Raw genomic sequence first — 17,661 nt, forward strand, 5'->3', positions numbered from 1 at the left:
CTTCTATTTTTAGTATATAGCAACATTGCGATTCTTAAGCCAGTATTAGTTTATTTTGTTCAAATATTGATTTTATTCTTGATGAAATGATCACACTCACACACACACACACACACACACACATACACACATACAAGTACATTGTAAACAATTATTTAAATATGTATATAATTATTCTATTTATATTTCTATTTCCTATCTACTTGTCTATTTATTTTTGCATAATTTCTTATTTAATTTTTTTTTTTAATTTTTCATATATGAAGCTAATATTATAGGTAGAAATTATACAACAAAAGAGCAACTCTTAGATTTCAGAATAATATTGTATGAATGCTATGGTAGAAGATTGAAAGGGACAATCTAGAAGAAAGGGCTATATAAGAGCAAGGCCTCCGATGACTTGCTTACTACCCCTCCAATCTCCCACCACTCATAGTGTTCATGTTCGTCTAAAAACTAACAGCTTTGCAAGAGAGGCTATATAGAAATCTCTATCAGAAATGAATTTCTTTAATTATATGCTGAAATTACGACTAAATAATTACAGTATTCCTACCTTTGCCGTAATTAAGGTGTAAATGAATTGGTTCATCACTCCTGTCGATCCTTAAATAAATTCTACAATATCTTACTTCACAATTTTTAGATAGCCTCACAATTAACCTACGCTATAAAATGACCTATTCGTTGTGTAGTACATAAAGGAAGAAATTAGTGAGCAAATCACACTTAATCGCGCGTTTTCAAAATATAAAAATTGTTAGATTCTCACCGGGTCTGTGAGTGTACTAGAAAACTGGACGACAGTTTCCATATTGTATCTGAAAGGAAAACTTCAGTTTTTGGACATTTGCAATAACCAGCGAATCCAGCGAAGTGTCGATCTTACGCTTTACACGTAAAATTATATCATTTTCAACGCGTAAAATGTAATATCAGTAATCCGCATAGGTTGATTAAGATAAAAGGCAGATAAGGTTCTTTTACATCAAAACGCCAAAGTCGAAAGCATTTCCTATTTTTCCAACTCGTTCACATTATTCGCGCCCAATCTTTCAGTTTCCAGTAGCAGTACTACTACTTAAGCCAAATATTTTGAAAACTGTATGTGTAAAATTAGGTCATTAATAATCGTCGCTACTATTTTTTTCTCAATTTAATACAAACGCATATATTCTGGATAATTCAGTGACAATGATCTCATCTGTACAAGTAAGTCCTAGTCTTCTACAGGCTAAAGCAACAAATTTTTTCGATGAGGAAATTCACGAATGTTTATTTTAATATTAATCAATGCGGATTAGTATTGTCATTGTTGGTATGATGGAAGAAAACAAGAGACTTATTCTTTTTGACTAAACTTTTGCTTTTATCAGTTCATCTTTATTCCTTTTCTTTCTTTCTAAGATTTGTTCACATGCTCCAATATGCTCCTACTTCCTCCACGTGCTCGTTAGAATGGGTAGAAGCTATAGTAGAAACTATATTGAAACATGTTGGAATACGTGACGCAAACAAACCTCTAAAGAGAACTTCTAAAGGTATAGCAGAATGCACGTCATGACCTGACTCAAATACAAGTATTCAAACGCCAGCCAAATAAATGCTAGCATTCTATTGGATGAACAAATTAACTGCACATCTTTGAAATTGTTACATCTTGTCTTTTTCCACCATAGTGGTTGGTGAGTTTTTAATATAGACATTTTATCGTTGAAGTGAGAAGAAGATATGGTACGAGCATGATAGAATATGTTATGTGATACATAGTATTGTATGTACAGTACTAGTTTGTGTATGTACTGTGACATTTTGCGTCCGTCACAAAGAAAGATCTGACCGAACAGTGCAACTCCTGGGTCCTTCTACTTTTTAGAAGACAGACATATCTGCAAATTTTTATGGCGTTGTTTCGTCGATTTCGCGTTTGTTTTGTTTTATTCGTGCGTCCTGCAGATTTTCTGCATCGATTTATCATTCTTTCGAGCGTTATCATACAAATTTTGCAGGATAATTGGCGACCTTCTTACGATTTTATGAATTTTGCGTCATCTCACCGAACCATAGATGAAGAAAGAAGACGGCTGAGAATCGGAAGAGGAGTAATGGAAGATGGATCGGGGCGCCCAACATCCTACAGGACGGGTAGTGCGCAGATGATATCGCTCCGCATTTCGATATTTTTGAAACATGTTTCATCACCACATATTATAGACACATGGCGGGACCGCGAGAACAGCAGCCGGGGACACTCTACGCTCAAGTGTCGACACGACGGAGCTTGCGGAGCCCTCTCATGAAAGGCTGACGCTCAGGATCGAAAGCGGAGGCACCGATTACGGGAACGCCGATACCGAGATGTGAATCTCTTGCAAAATCGAGATCCGGATGGGCCTCCGAGGCGGCCGAAGGAAACGCCGCGACCCAGTCAAATTCCTGGATGACATGTCTCACATAGATGACATGTCTCGCGCAATTCGCGGAGTCAGGTGTATAAGCTTAAATCCGCTATTTGCTCATAGGTGGCATTAGTGAGCGTACAAAGCTATCCTGAGCACACTTTTTTTTATGTGTTTGACATCTGTCAACATTAACCAGTGCACATCATCTACAATTTCATACAACATACATTTTTTCTTTCGTAAATATGTCTAGTTTTTTGCTAAAAAAAAAGCATGTGCGAGAAGCTTTGCTTTTCTGTTTCAATTTGAAGAAATCGGCTGCCAAATCGCATCGAATGCTTGTGGAGGCGACAATGCTTATCGGAAACAACGTGCAGAGATTGGTTTCGTCGGTTCAATGATTTTGACCTGAGTAACAAGAAGCGTGAAAATCGGCCCAGGAAGGGCTGCTTTGAGGACTATCGATTGCAGGCTCTTTTGGACGAGGACGATACCCAATCGCAAAAAATGCTTGCCGAGCAATTGAATGTTTCTCAAGCAGTCATTTCCATGCGGCTATATGCCATGGGGAAGGTTCAAAAGATCGGAAAATTGGTGCCGCATGAACTAAACGATAGGCAGATGGAGCGATGTCAAAACACATACCAAATTCTGCTTGCCAGACAAAAAAGAAAGTCGTTCCTGCATCGGATTGTGACAGGCGATGAAAAATAGATCTATTTTCAGAATCCTAAACGCAAGAAATCTTGGGTTGATCCCGCCCAACCATCAACATCTTCCTCAAGACCAAATCGCTTCAGACGGAAGACGATGCTGGTGGGATCAGGAGAGTGTCATCTACTACGAGCTGTTAAAACCTGGTGAAACTGTTAATGCTCACCGCTACCACCAATAACTGATCAAATTACACCGTGCTCTGCGTGAAAAATGGCCGCATTATCGGAAAAGACATGACAAGCTTTCCTCCACGACAACGCACCATCGCACAACTTGGTCCAAAACTACTTGGAGACACTCAACTGGAAAATACTACCCCATCCCGCTTACCAGACCTGGCACCTTCTGATCACTTGTTTTCATCGATGGGCCACGCGCTCGCTGAGCGGCACTTCAATTCTTACGAAGACGTCCGAAAATGGCTTAATGAGTGGTTTGCCTCGAAAGATGAGGAATTTTTTTGGCGTGGTATACACAAATTGCCCGAAAGATGGGAAAAATGTATAGTTAGCGAGGGCAAGTACATTGAATAAATTTGTTTTTGCTTCCTAGGAAAAAAAAATGTGTTTTCTGATTAAAAAACAGCGAATTTAAGCTTATACATCCTACAATGCCTTGCACCAATTAGACGCGATAAGATATCCTTGTGATGATAGTGATCACTGCGTGCTCCCAGGAGGATCAATGTCCACTTGTGTTATGGCGAGCGAGCGAGTAATACAGAGAAAGGACGCAGGATCGAGAAAAGTCAGATCGCGAGCCTAAGGCCTAAGGACGAACGTCACACAATTGTCGCCAATTTCCAGGAGGCGCGCGTAATTATCATTGTCATATTTGCGAAAGGCACGCGGAATTGTCGTGCGTCAGGTTTTTTCATGGTATTTGTGTCTGAGCGTGTCGCGCGACAACTCGTTATCGGATTTTTGGGAGAATTACTTTCCGCGTTCGCCTAAGTCACAGCCTAGTCATTTCGTTAAGTCTCATCGCAATATTATACCGATTAGTCTTGATTGTATCGGAACTTTGTATCGTGATGTCTGCGTGTTCTCTGTCTATTTCCGATATTTTGTAAAGTAGTTCGAAGTTCCGCGGACAAGCACGAGGTCGCGCCGTGTTTGCGGTGATACCGTAACTGTCTCCTATCTTGACTATCAAAGCGTCGAGCTAATGCTCGTGCGAATTGCGAAAAGTATTCTTACGTGTCATCGAGAGTTAGTGTAATTAATACGCCCCACGTAGAGTATCGTGACATGTGCGAGGTTAAAGTAACGCATTTCGATCGCATTTCAATCGCATTATTGTGTGACCTTGTCAACGAGTACGAACGAGAGTCGGAGATTAATCAAATATATTTGTTACTTCTTACTTATTAATTATATAATATTGTGATTGCCATCGCCTCGCTCTTCCTACGATCATCTATACTCGAACCGCCCCCTCTGCCATTTCCGAAGCTGAGCTGCCGGTTACGAGAGCTGTCGGTGTTCGCAATTCTTAGAAAATCGCGTAGAGAATCTCCCGATTAAATTTCGGTAAGGAATGGCATGCTCACTCGTGCCTGGCGCCCAACTATCGTTTTCGAGATCTTGCATGATCCTCAGGAATGGCCGCGTAAGGACACTTTTTCTGTCGCGTTTCCGGTCAGACCAAGATTCGTTATAAAGACGGGAATTCTGCCGAATCGAGAGAAAATTAGCTGCGAACGCGCGAAGTCGCTCGTGAGTGCGGTTGCAAGTACATATATGTACACATGCATATTTGCGGAAATGCACAATAATAGGCGGAATCAATCAGAGAAAAAAACACTCTCCGTTCTATTCTCCCTTGATTCTCTCTGAATCAAATTAGACTACCTATAATAAGATTACGGCCAACAGAGGCGTAGGCGTAGAATGCGAGGGCGTAAAACCGGAAACGCACACGCATTTTCAAATGTAAAACTGAGGTTAGATTTAAAATTTTACTACCAGTACTGAAAATCTATATATATATATATATGCATGTACCATAACTATAGATTTTCAGTACTAGTAGTAAATTTTAGAACACAAGCTGAAGTGTAAAATGATGCATACTAAAATTGTATGTACAAACCAGTCAAATAATAAAATCGACATCGAATTGACGTCGATTCGATATCGATTCCATTATCATTTCTGACTGGGAATGGGTGCATTCAGCAACCATGATGTTTTATGAATGCTGAAATGAGATCATTCCTCTAAGTCTAAAGTATAATTCAATTAGCGTGAAGAAAATCTCCAACAATTGCAAAATAATTATATTAATTATAAATATTCTGCTGAACGCAGAGGGAGAGAGAGCCAATGATTTTATAATGAATAAACTAAAGAAAAATGACAACAGAAATAAATACAAATGAATGAAAGTTAAATTTGTTTAAAAATAAATAGTATGAATGAACTTAAAAATAGAATTTTAAGAGTATTAACTACTTTTTTTAGAGTATATTTAATTTTTTATTATTTTTGTATTTATTATGGTACTTTATTATAGTATATAATATATACAATTTGTCAATTTACATCCAAAATATTATCAGTAACAAGAAAATTGTATAATAATACAAAATACAAAATAATATTATACATAATACAAAATAATAAATCAATTTATTATTTTATATATATCTTCTTGTGTATTCTGAAGTACGAGTTCATCAAACACAGTTGGAACATTATCTTTTTTCACCATATGCTTGCCGTTTCCAGTCTTCCGATTCAATCTACATTTCTGCATTAAAATGTACCTGGAATAATATACAACATACATCGTTTAATTTATTTATATTAAAAAATCACAAAAGCAATTTTTACTAATTTCATATAACTGAATTATTAGATGAAGTCCAGTCTTGTCATTCCTGTTTCAGTCCAAATTTTTTGTCTTTTAGGGTAAAACGACATATTTTAAAACCTTTTTTCGCAGAGTTTGTACACTAATCTATTACACAGCCAGGCATTATAGCTCTAATGTCTGTCAACAAACAAATAGGTTAAGTTATAATGACTACACAATAAATTCACATTCTTATTTCATTAAAAGAATATAATTCCATTGCAATCTATTTGTCATTCTTCTCAATTTGAATGACTCGACAATAAAATGACTAGCAAACGAACAACTCATCTCTGACACACAAAAAACTCGCTTGAAACAGTGTAAACAGCTACGTAAATGACATATAGTGCAACTTCCGCTTTTGCTTCAATTTGGCGAATCACCGATCGTTACCTGTTCTACTCTTATTATATACTTTAGGTCAAAGTGCATCTTTTTTTAAATGAGGACCCCTATTTCTCAAATGTGCAATCTAAAGATACTATGGCTGGTTTTTATAGTCAGATCTTATATTTAAGACTGTTTTAAGTACAGTCTTAAGATGTCATGAATCAATCAGAAGTCCGCATTAGCGACTTAAGACATTATTTAAGACGATCTTAAAATAAGAACCGACTATGAATACTGATCTGAGTCTATTTTTACCAGCTGGTAAATTTTTAATGTCGGAGGAAAAAGGAAGAGATCAAATTCGGGAATGAAGACCTATTTCACCTAGGGTGCATTCGCTTTTCAAGTTTACTAAAGTCACTAGATTTATAAAATATTGGAATTAATTTCTGAAATGTTGCATCAATGTAACGAAAGTGTACATAGTACACGATTTCAGTACACAATGGGTCTATTGGATGCTATTATCCGTGCAAATTTTTACGTAAACATTTATTGATATCTGCTCTTTTTTGCTCGAGAATATTAAGATTATTTCACGTGTGTTTCATCTTCTGAATTGTATTTACATGTACCCTTCGTGTATTTTTATGCACTATATAGTACTTCTACACAAATAAACCTGTATCATAGTATGTGTCAGTAATAGTCAACTTGTATCTGACAAAATTAATGTTACCAAAATTAATATGGCTGTATATGATATCATCAATTAATCGTCAATTGAATGATATTGAATTCGCTCATTTCAATTTTTAATTAAAATTAATTTAAATTTTCATCTTTTAATTAACTTCGCCTGAATCAAACATCAATCGAAAAGTTTGAATTAAATTTGCTTAAATCAATCGTTAATTGAATGACGTTCAATTAAATTCATTCATTTTAATTTTCAATTAGATGTCTTTTAATTATTTTTATCTTCGTTAATTATTAATTTTAATTGATAAAATGAACAATCCTGCTCTATTACTGACAATGACATTGAATCTCGTAGGATCACAGGGTTCTCCTCCTCTTCTCGCTCGCTTATTGTGAAATTCTCCACAATTTGAAAAAGAAACGAATGGATTGCTCTTTGTTCGATGGAGGAATCTTGTTGCACCTGACATCCTTGCATCCTAACATTCGAGCAAGGTTAACATTCTTAAGAAATCCACGCGATTGGAGCAATACACTCTGCGAGTGAGGTCAAAAGAGCCAGACCGCTGGATGTGAAGTACGTTTGGATCCGAAACGGAACAGTATTTCCGTTGTACCGATGGTCAGCCTTTCCATCGTTATACATTGCCTGAATTATTTCTTTCTTCGTGGTTTCTTCAGGTGGATTATTGGATTAGATTGAATGAGACTTCTCTCTTCGTCGCATCTTTAACGCTTGGTGCCAGCTATTTATCATAATAAGATATACTAGTTGCATCTTTCCCATCTTTTCTATCTTTTCTCCTCTTTTCTCATTCATTGTTAAATATACAAGATTCTTCTCAATCTTCTAACATACCATCATCTCCAAATGTTTCTCTGTCTGATTCCTTGATATCCTCTGAGGCATCTACCTGAGTCAAAATTTTTCGTTCAATTTATCGTCTTATCGTAATGCTTTTAACATTGTTCACGTAATGTTTTAACATAAATTCGCACTCGCTGATTCCTCACTTTCCCTCGCTTTCTAATACATTGTAGCTATATTTGACATTTTGGCTGTCAGTGAGACCCGCTATGCGAGACGGATGACTCTAGTTCTCTATGTATAGACTTACTGCTTTATCCATTCTGATAAACGTATTGATGCCCTCGATGGCGACATCGCCTTATACATGTGTAATGTGTCATCCTTTTGTCATTAGCTCTGTCATCTCTCTCGCTGGTCTGTCCGTCAACATTATCGGAATTATTGTAATTCTTCATCGTAAACATATGGCGGTTTTTCAATTTATAAACTTCCAAACTCCTCTTTCGGAATTATGTATTCTTTAATCATACTTGTTTTATGTAAATAATGTTATAATAAGCATAGCTAGTTCATTATTTGCATGGGCGATTTTAATATAATAATAAGATTGGAAATAAGATCGTTTATATTAGATACATTACTTTAAATATGAAGCGCCACTACAGTCTGAATGTTAAGATGTTGAACTATTATATATATTTATTTAAATGAATTAATTTCAAAAATTATAATTGCATGCCGATATGGTTGTCGGACTTTCAACGCAATCAATCTGAAATATTAATAATCCTCCCAAATTTAATCTTAAAAAACTGTAATAAACTTATTGCGAAAAATATTGTCTCGGTCGGGAGTCAAACCCGGACCTCTTGCATTCCGTGCGAGCATCCTAAGTCTTTAGAGCAATATTCCTTATAATAACCGATTTTAATATAGATATGCTTAATCAGTCGAACTGAGGTGTACGTCATATTATAATATCTTATCATTTTTCTTTTTGAAGCAAAATAAATTCTCCTACACGTATTTGCGGTATGGCTTCACTTCTTGATTATCGTGTCTGATGTTGTTATAGGTTGGTGCTAGCAACATTTTCAGTATCAGTGACCACCTCGTTTTTGCTCTTTTGAATTTGGTAAAGTCCTGTCGCATACAGGCATACAATACTTAGAAGTATATCGAATGCAGCTGAGGCAGCTATTTCTCGTGAACTTGAATAAGTTGACTGATCTCACACTTATGATACGCCAAGCCCAAATGACAAGTTAAATAATTTCCTAACTACTGTCATGTCAATTTTTAATCACCATTACTCTTATTACCTTTAAGCACATTACTCGTCTGCCCGTTGTGGCTCACCTCGATTCGCAGACTCATTAAAATAAAAAATCTTGCAAAATTTAAACGTACTCATTCTGATAAACATTGGCTGAATTATAAACTGCTTCGAAATATCAATACAACTACATTAGAAGAGAGAAATAAACTTTTCCATCCTCTTCATTCATAATTCCTCGCGCCTATTCTGGCGATCTCTCCATTTTAAACGAATATAATTCTCTTTTCGCTATTCCATAATCCCTCTCTTCTAAACAACTACTTTATCTCTTCCTTCTTCCTTCTTCCTCCTATTTCTCTGATATGCTTCTCATCATTCTTTATTACAGACTTCTTCACATTTGTGGGGCAGCCAAGATGAGCCAATCTGTAATATAGCAACAAATAATTTAATAATCAGATCAAGAAATGAAGCCGTACAGCCTCGACTGATCTCTATTCTATTTTAAAAATAATTAAGCTCACCTCGGCTGGCTCTTTTGACTGTCGCATATTTTTACGCACTATTCACATTTTCTAGACCTTTTCTTCGAACGTAGGTGATCAGATGCCTTGTGCGTTTTGATTCGTGACTTACTGTTCCGAGTTTGAGTTTTACCAGCGCTCCACATAAAGTCGGCTTATTCCGATAAAGCACGAGGCTATCTAATTACTTTATTGCCTCAGGATCATGGATAAGCTAATATATTTTAGCCTTCGCAGAAAGGAGGCTGATCAGGTTGAAAACTTGGCGCCCTGCCTCGAGGCTAGGCCTAGGGTCGGATTGCTGAGAATTCAATTGCGATTCTTATGAAGCGTCCCCAGGTAGTAGCGTCCCGGCGGCTCCCGAAGCGGCCGATCAGTGTTACGCGTATAGGCGACACAAACTGGGAGTAATCTAGATTACGAAGATCCGACTAATTTAGATCGTTACCGCGAGGACTGGGCAATTGCCCTCGCCCAGTCATGGGTAGGATTCGCGGGAGTAGTAATTGATAGCTACATGCTGGCTAGAGATCTTTGGCCCCGACGGGTGAGCTGCGTTACATGCTCGGGAACCAGCTTGCATAGCTAATAGAGTGTGGATAATCGCTCACTCCAACCAGTGAGTTGCTTGTTGGGATCTACATCCCGCGAGCGCACTGGGAGTCTCAGCATAGCCGTGACGCGCTGATCGGATTCCGTATTCCGATCTCATGTCCATGAAGGCCGTGTGAGTTAAGCTTAATTGCAGATATCGCATGTTAATTGTAGATAACAATTCTCAATTTATTCATAAAGTTTTGTATGTATTACACAAATATTCTTACGCGGAACTGCGTGTTACTACGCATAAAATAACTAAATGCGTGTGATTGCGTCAAACCAGACGAAATGTTTCTGAATGAATTCGGAATTGGATTTCTCCAATAAAGAATGCTCCAATAGCATAACTAACGGCATGAGGCGCGAAGATAATCTTTAGTTACAGATATCGAACGAAATAAAAACCGGAATACAAAAATGATCGCGAACGATCCAAATAACTTCGATTGATCGCCAATGTTTCCGGCACGTTCCGTTTCTTATGGCGATAAGTAATGCCGAAACTTTTAGAAACCACACGCATACGCCATGTGTGTCACTGATGTCATTCTGTTAGAGTGTGATCAACTCTAGGCTGATATACAGTACACATATAATATATTCCGTAAAATTTTACAGAACGAAACATTCTTTTCAAGGAGGAGGAACAAAAACGGAAGCGAAAACGACATTGCCTCGTATGACAATACAGGCTTTCACGCCTGTGAAATCAATATTGAGTCAATCGAAAACTGTGCCATCCACTTTGAATGAAATGTCTGAAATAATATAGCGCGAATTATCGTATGAATATTTGTATACCCCCTCCGTTGAAGAAATATTTGAAGTCGTTAATGAATTCCGCTCGTAATTCATTTGACACCTGCTTCAAACACACAAGGGCAAGAAAAGCTGCAAATAAATTATGATCCATTGGAATAGAAATATTTGACGTAAAATTTATTTCAGCGATGAGGGAACGATGGTGACAAATGTCAATGTTCGTAACGCCTTGGATGGAAAAATGATGACATAATTATAAATAGGATATATGATAGAATACTTGGCCTGTACGAGTTAATTTTCATAAAATTTCTCAACGAAATTATCTGTACTAATATACAAACTTACATGAGTATTCTGTTGAACAAACATTCATCAGTGTTGTCATAGCGGAGTTAATCAAGTACTGAGACACAAGTTTAAGAACATAATCGCGCTATTGGTGTTGGGTAAAAAAGTGGAACGGATATAAACAAAGTCTAAAAACTAAAGTTCACGATTATCCGTGACGGATATCCGGATATCTGAGACAGAAATAGATCTGAGGTAAAATATTCGATTGAAACGAATCTTTCGAATCCGAATTTCCAATTGTTTAGATATCCGAACCGTTAAAGTTTAAATCTTCTTTTCTTTATTCAGATTTCGGATCTTTCAATATTTTCTTTACACATACAGTGAAAAATGACAATCGATGTCGAATTAGATTCGATTTAACGTTGATTCCATTGTCATTTCTGACTAACAGGATGTGTATATATGTGTGAGAGAGCGAAAGAGTGAGGACTCAAGAGAGGGAAAGGGAGGGAGGGGAGGGAAGGAGAGAGGGGGAAGAGAGAAAGAGAGAGAGAGAGAGGGTGAGAGCAAAAGAGGACAAAAAACAGTGAGATCAAGAAACAGAGAGAACAAGAAAGCGAGAAAAAAACTTTATATATTTATTTTGATTTATATATTAATTTAGAATGAACTTTTATATATTAATACATATTAATACATGAATATACTTTTACATATTAATACAATTTTAATTTTAATTTAATATATAATTTTATATATTTTAATATAATTTTAATTAACTAAACAGATCATGTTTATTAATAAAGTGCAATAGTTAATTTCTGAGAAATAAGGGGTCGCTTTAAGAGATCTATGTCAGTAGTATCGGCGATGTTCTTTTAGTGAAGTCTGTAATTTAATCAGAAACCGGATTTATGATATAATGAATCCGAAAGATTGAATCCGGACGGATATCCGGATCCAGATCCGCAAAATATTGTATTTCAATATTCGGGATAATGTCATTATCCGGATGTTCGGATATCTACAGATCCGAGTGAAATCATCAACCTTAGTTTTCTCTACAGGAGGAAGATGATGAAGAAGAGAAACGATCAATGGAAATAATTATGTGGCATTCATATTTGAAAATTCAATAGTGTGAAGATTGGCTACAACAGAAACGTCAAAATTACCAGTATTATCAAGAACTATGTGTCACTAATATACGATTTTTGATTGCGCTGAACGCTGGATCGAACTCTAGATCTGACATAGCGGAAACACTTTAATTTTTGCGTACAACATGCTATTAAGTTTCTTCGAAGATTACAAACGCATGGTCATCAATGCTCGCCACGAATTGTTTTTGATATGAGCTTGCAACGACTACAATTGTTTGGTAGGAAGTCCTGCGACAGAGCCGGAAGTTGAATTATTCAAAACATAATGGCGGATGCCTCACATTATGTTAAACAAGATCAATAAACTATCAATGCTATGAGCATTAGAAAGCGGTCATTATTTGAGCATGAATTTTCGCTCGTGATATCTATTCGAATATTCTCTGTTATAGAATATGATAAAAAAAATATTCATGAGCTATCAAAGCAGCGATTCAACTTGAGAAGCTGTGATACGTTATCTTTACTTTGCATAAAGAATCATGTTTCAAGATGCTAGCGGGTTTGACAATTGTAATTTATAAAACTTTATCTAAATTCAGAGTTTTATCCGTACGATGATTTGAATTTGGATTTTGGCAAAAAAAAGATATGCCGTCCTGTTTGATATATATACGCGCATTTTTGTGTAAAGCCTGTTATAGAATTTACTGCTTCGAAACGCTGCTAAACGAAACGTGATCGAGAAAAGACTTTTGGCGATCATTGATTGCTCGTAACAAAACAAATCCGTCAAGAGCGCCATCATGAATGTACGCATAGAATTTGACTATGCCTGCTAATACCTCCTATTGGTTCATACATAATCGAATACTCCGTTGCCTAACATAGTGCGCAAAATCATGAAAATTGCAACGTTAGCAAGTATCCAGAATTTAAAAGAGAGAAAAAAAACTGAGATAAGATGCTGTTTCGAGAAATTGCTCGTCAAAGTTACATCGACGTGGAACTGCAAGAATTCATCGTCGAAAAAAGATTTATCGTCAAGGAAGTAGTGGTGTTGAATAAACGAACCATTCTTACGCACTACATTTTTTGCTATAGAATTTTCTGACGATATCCGACAAATCTTAGGCTTTTATCATCATGAATTGCGGTAAGACGACAAGATGGTCCCATACAGCATGGTGAGGCTTTCAATTACAAAGACCGAGATAGAAGAAGATGAAACTCTCATATATTATGTCAAGGGACACGAAAAATAAGAATGGTTGGCAGATATATTCGACAATGATATATATTCGACGATGATGAATCATCGAAACTCTGGATGTGCATTACGTGTAGAATCTTTTAGTAATCTAGATGATTATAATATTATGCGATGTGGAAAATACGCTAAATATTGTACTTTACAAAATGTATTTAAAATATTTAACTGATGATCGCTATGCCAAAAAGAACTGAGTAAAATTTTTTAAATAAATATATGTTATCGTATTATTATGTATTATTTTTGTTACTCGTATCACCCATAGTAGTACGATATCTAAGTACAGTAGATATGATAGACATTGAAAGTGCACTAATAATGATTCAATAGCGATTTGATAGTTGATTGTTCAATAGTAATTCGATAGCAGTTCAATAGCAGTTCGATAGCTGTTTAATAGCTGTTCAACTATATTGATAACGATATATGTTTGATAAATGTTTAATTGCGCTTCAATGATACGTGAAATGCTGCAACAGAAAAAATGCTAAAGTTTCTTCATGGAATTTTTCGAGCACGACATCTTCTCATATACTTTTTTTCTCGAAGCAATATATTTTTGACCGAGGCATTATACTTTTGCCACTGATATAAAACATTGGTGATCAGAAGCATTATGAGGCACCTCCAACATAGAGCGCAAAATTTTAATAGGCAGCGCTCTTGTAAATACAAAGCTCTATCTTGATATTTTAAATGAATTAACTAAAAGTTTTCTGAAAATCTTTTCAAATTTAGCAATAGCATTATAAATCTTATTAACTATGTCAATATCTGTGGCAACTGCAGAGACATCTTTTTAAAAATTAAAAATCATAAATTATCTGAGAACAATGACAGACAGCGGTTATGCGATTTAACTATGATATCAATTGAAAAAAAATTGACGAACAATCTTGATTTTGTAATCAATCTTGATTACGCAACAATTGAAAACGTAATCAGAATATTTTCAAAAAATAAAGTCATGTGAAAATGTAATAGTATGTTGCATTAAGCGTCAATTATATTACAAAAGAAAATATGAAATTTATGTATTCGTACTCCTGTTATGTAAATTGGTGGAAATTCCTTTTTTTTTTTTTAGTTGGTTTAATTGATTCGTTGCTATTGGCAGGAGATTAATGCTTCAAAGATTCAGCAATCCTTGTGATGGGGCACAAAAGCAAATTTCAACATAGGACGTCACAAAGGCGATCGTAACACCTCCGTTTGTGATGTAAGTGTAACAGATATAAATGTTGAAATTTCTTCATCGAGTCTTTCGAACGCGACATCTTCTCATATAACTTTTGGCTGAAGTATAAATTTTTCACCGAGGCATTGCACTTTTGGCACATTGGATTGATAACGATGAGGATTCTTCTTTCTGATATCATGTTGTCATCTTTATTATAAATTTTTGCACAGCCTCTACAATCAGTCTGTCAATAATTCGATCAGTCTGATCAGTTAGTCTGTCTTTTAATCGGTTGATCAAAAATGGCTAACATCAATAATTTGATTGCATGCACGATATAAACATTGAAGGCACGTTTGCCATTAGAGAAGTCCGACATGTTGTGGGATAGTGCGCTCAACCTACAAGCGGGTACTGCCATCGAATAACATGAAACTCGGCACGTTCAATTATTTTTATACAATTATAATTTGGATATCAGCGATCTTGATTGATAGTATTATAAGAACTTAAGATTTACATTATTAATGCATTAATAAGGTATATAAAATTTTCTTGTCTTGATGGACCGAGATTATCGACTATACCGTTTCATTTTATATATTCATTCAGTTATTTATTTTTATTTTTTATTTTTTTCAAGACGAGAAAAAAGAACTGATATATAATACTAATCTTATAAATGTTATTTTAAATGATACGAAAAAACGATATTCTTGTATTGAAATGCTATAAATGAGCAATGCATGTTAATTTCACTTTTTTCTTTTTTGTTTTTCAAATACGCTGATAATTTAAATGGAGTGCTCTAATCGATGTAACATTGATGAAAAAAGTTGAGGAGGATATCAAAAAAATTAATAGAAAATTGAGGAGAAAACGGAAGAGGGACAAAGATCCTGACAACATTCATCATTAGTATCATCAGTATTAGAGCCAAGATTTCAAAATTAATAAACAGATAAATAAATATACAAACAACTATTTTTCTCTTTCAATTTGTAAACGCTACGAAAAAATTAATATTTACATATACATAGATTAACTCAGTGTTCAAAATTATTTGCTTCCTTTCTTTCTTCCTTCCTGCGCTATCATATTGCGCATTCCGATTCTGGCATCCGCGTGCGACATTATTGCGCTGTTATTAGGCGATCGGGATCTTCAAATAAAAATAAAATATTTTTATATGAGTAGTTGCGAAAAGATTAATAATAATAACAATAATAATGAATTTATGTAATGCAAATAATAATAAATGTTTAAATAGTAGTTATTTAAATAGTAGTATATCTGGAATGAATGAAATTATTCATTCTTCTCTTCTTTCCTTCCTTTTTTCCTTCTTATCTCTGCGGTATCATATAACAGTACTATCACGTTCTTATTAAGTGTTCTTTAAAATAAGAATTCGGTAGAACAAAATATCTTTACGAGATATCATAAATCGCATCGAAGAAAGAAGCAACACATCAGAGAAAAAAATAGTAAATTTATAAACACGGTAAATATACACGGTAAGTATATATACGATAAATATAGCGCGCGCTGTGCAAACTGCGCCCGGCGGTAGCAGCGTTGGCCTGACAGACCATGCCGGGCGATTACTGATCCCACGTGATGTAATCTTGGCAGTATATTGCGACGGATCACATCCCGCGGCGGACCACATCCCGCGACACGGATCAAGCACTCGTAATTTCCCTGCATTCTGTGATGTAATTTTCCCGCACACACAGTCAATAGTTATCTTCTCTTTTCACCGCGGATCCCCGCGCCCTATCATTCTCTTGTGATGTCCCTCTTGTGATGTCCCTGATGTAACTCCTTCCCTTCCCCTCGCCGCACTTGGAGGATTTGAGTTAGAATCGGCTCTAAGGCTCTTAAGCTCATTAGGTTGAGCACTACTGACTGTAGTCGTTCTCCGACTGCACATTAGTGCTCACCATTATGAAAATTTTTATAAAAATTTATTTCACTTTTATATAGTATAAGATATTCCATAAGTGTTATTAAAATGAAGTGTATAAGATATTCCATTGTGTTAATGATTTTATACAAATTTTTTTATACAATATAAAATGCGTCCCGTTTCATTTAAAAAATGCATCAATGAATGCTATTTTATTCAGAATTATAAATAAGAAATTTTTCATTTTATTTCAATTGACAAGGAGAGGATGGGACGTGAATAATCGATTGCAACGAAACTCGTTGTAGCAATAGGTCTGCATGTCAAGTGATACTGGAATATAATGCGCTTCTCAGACGTTCGTGAGAAAATCAATGAAAAAGTTTGCCGAATATTAATCTTCAATAATTTTTTACTCAAATACTATCAACTTTACAGAAAATCTATTATTTTCTTCTCATAGAACTTTTTAAGAATTTTTTATTAACTTTTTTTTTGTCATAAGAAAACACGATATTAAAAAAATTCTAAAAAAATTCTAAAAAAATTCTGAAAAAATTCTCGAAACTTTACGAGAAGAAAATAAATTTTTTGTCTCTCGCTGTTTTTCTATAAAGTTAATAGTATTTGAATAAAAAATTATTGAAAACCAATATTCAACGATTTTTAATAATTTTTAATCGATTTTCTCATAAACGCTTGAGAAGTGTATTATACCCTTTACTACTTGACATGCAAATTTATTGCTACGAGTTCCATCACAATCGATTATTATGACGTCGCTTCCTTGTAAGTTAAAAAAAAAGTTGTAAAAATATATTATAAATTCTATTTCATTTAATAGTTATACATCTTATATATGTATATGTATATATATATATATATATGTATATATATGTGTGTG

General features: G+C 35.2%; 1 protein-coding gene across 1 annotated transcript in view; it reads right to left on the reverse strand.

Moving 5' to 3' along the window:
* LOC108690189 (MOB kinase activator-like 3) overlaps window positions 1–17,661 on the reverse strand; it is a 106,357-nt gene that overhangs the window by 51,893 nt on the left and 36,803 nt on the right. The window lies entirely within an intron of this gene.

Source organism: Atta colombica, unplaced genomic scaffold (genome assembly GCF_001594045.1).
Source record: "Atta colombica isolate Treedump-2 unplaced genomic scaffold, Acol1.0 scaffold3, whole genome shotgun sequence".
In the NCBI taxonomy this organism is placed as follows: domain Eukaryota; kingdom Metazoa; phylum Arthropoda; class Insecta; order Hymenoptera; family Formicidae; genus Atta; species Atta colombica.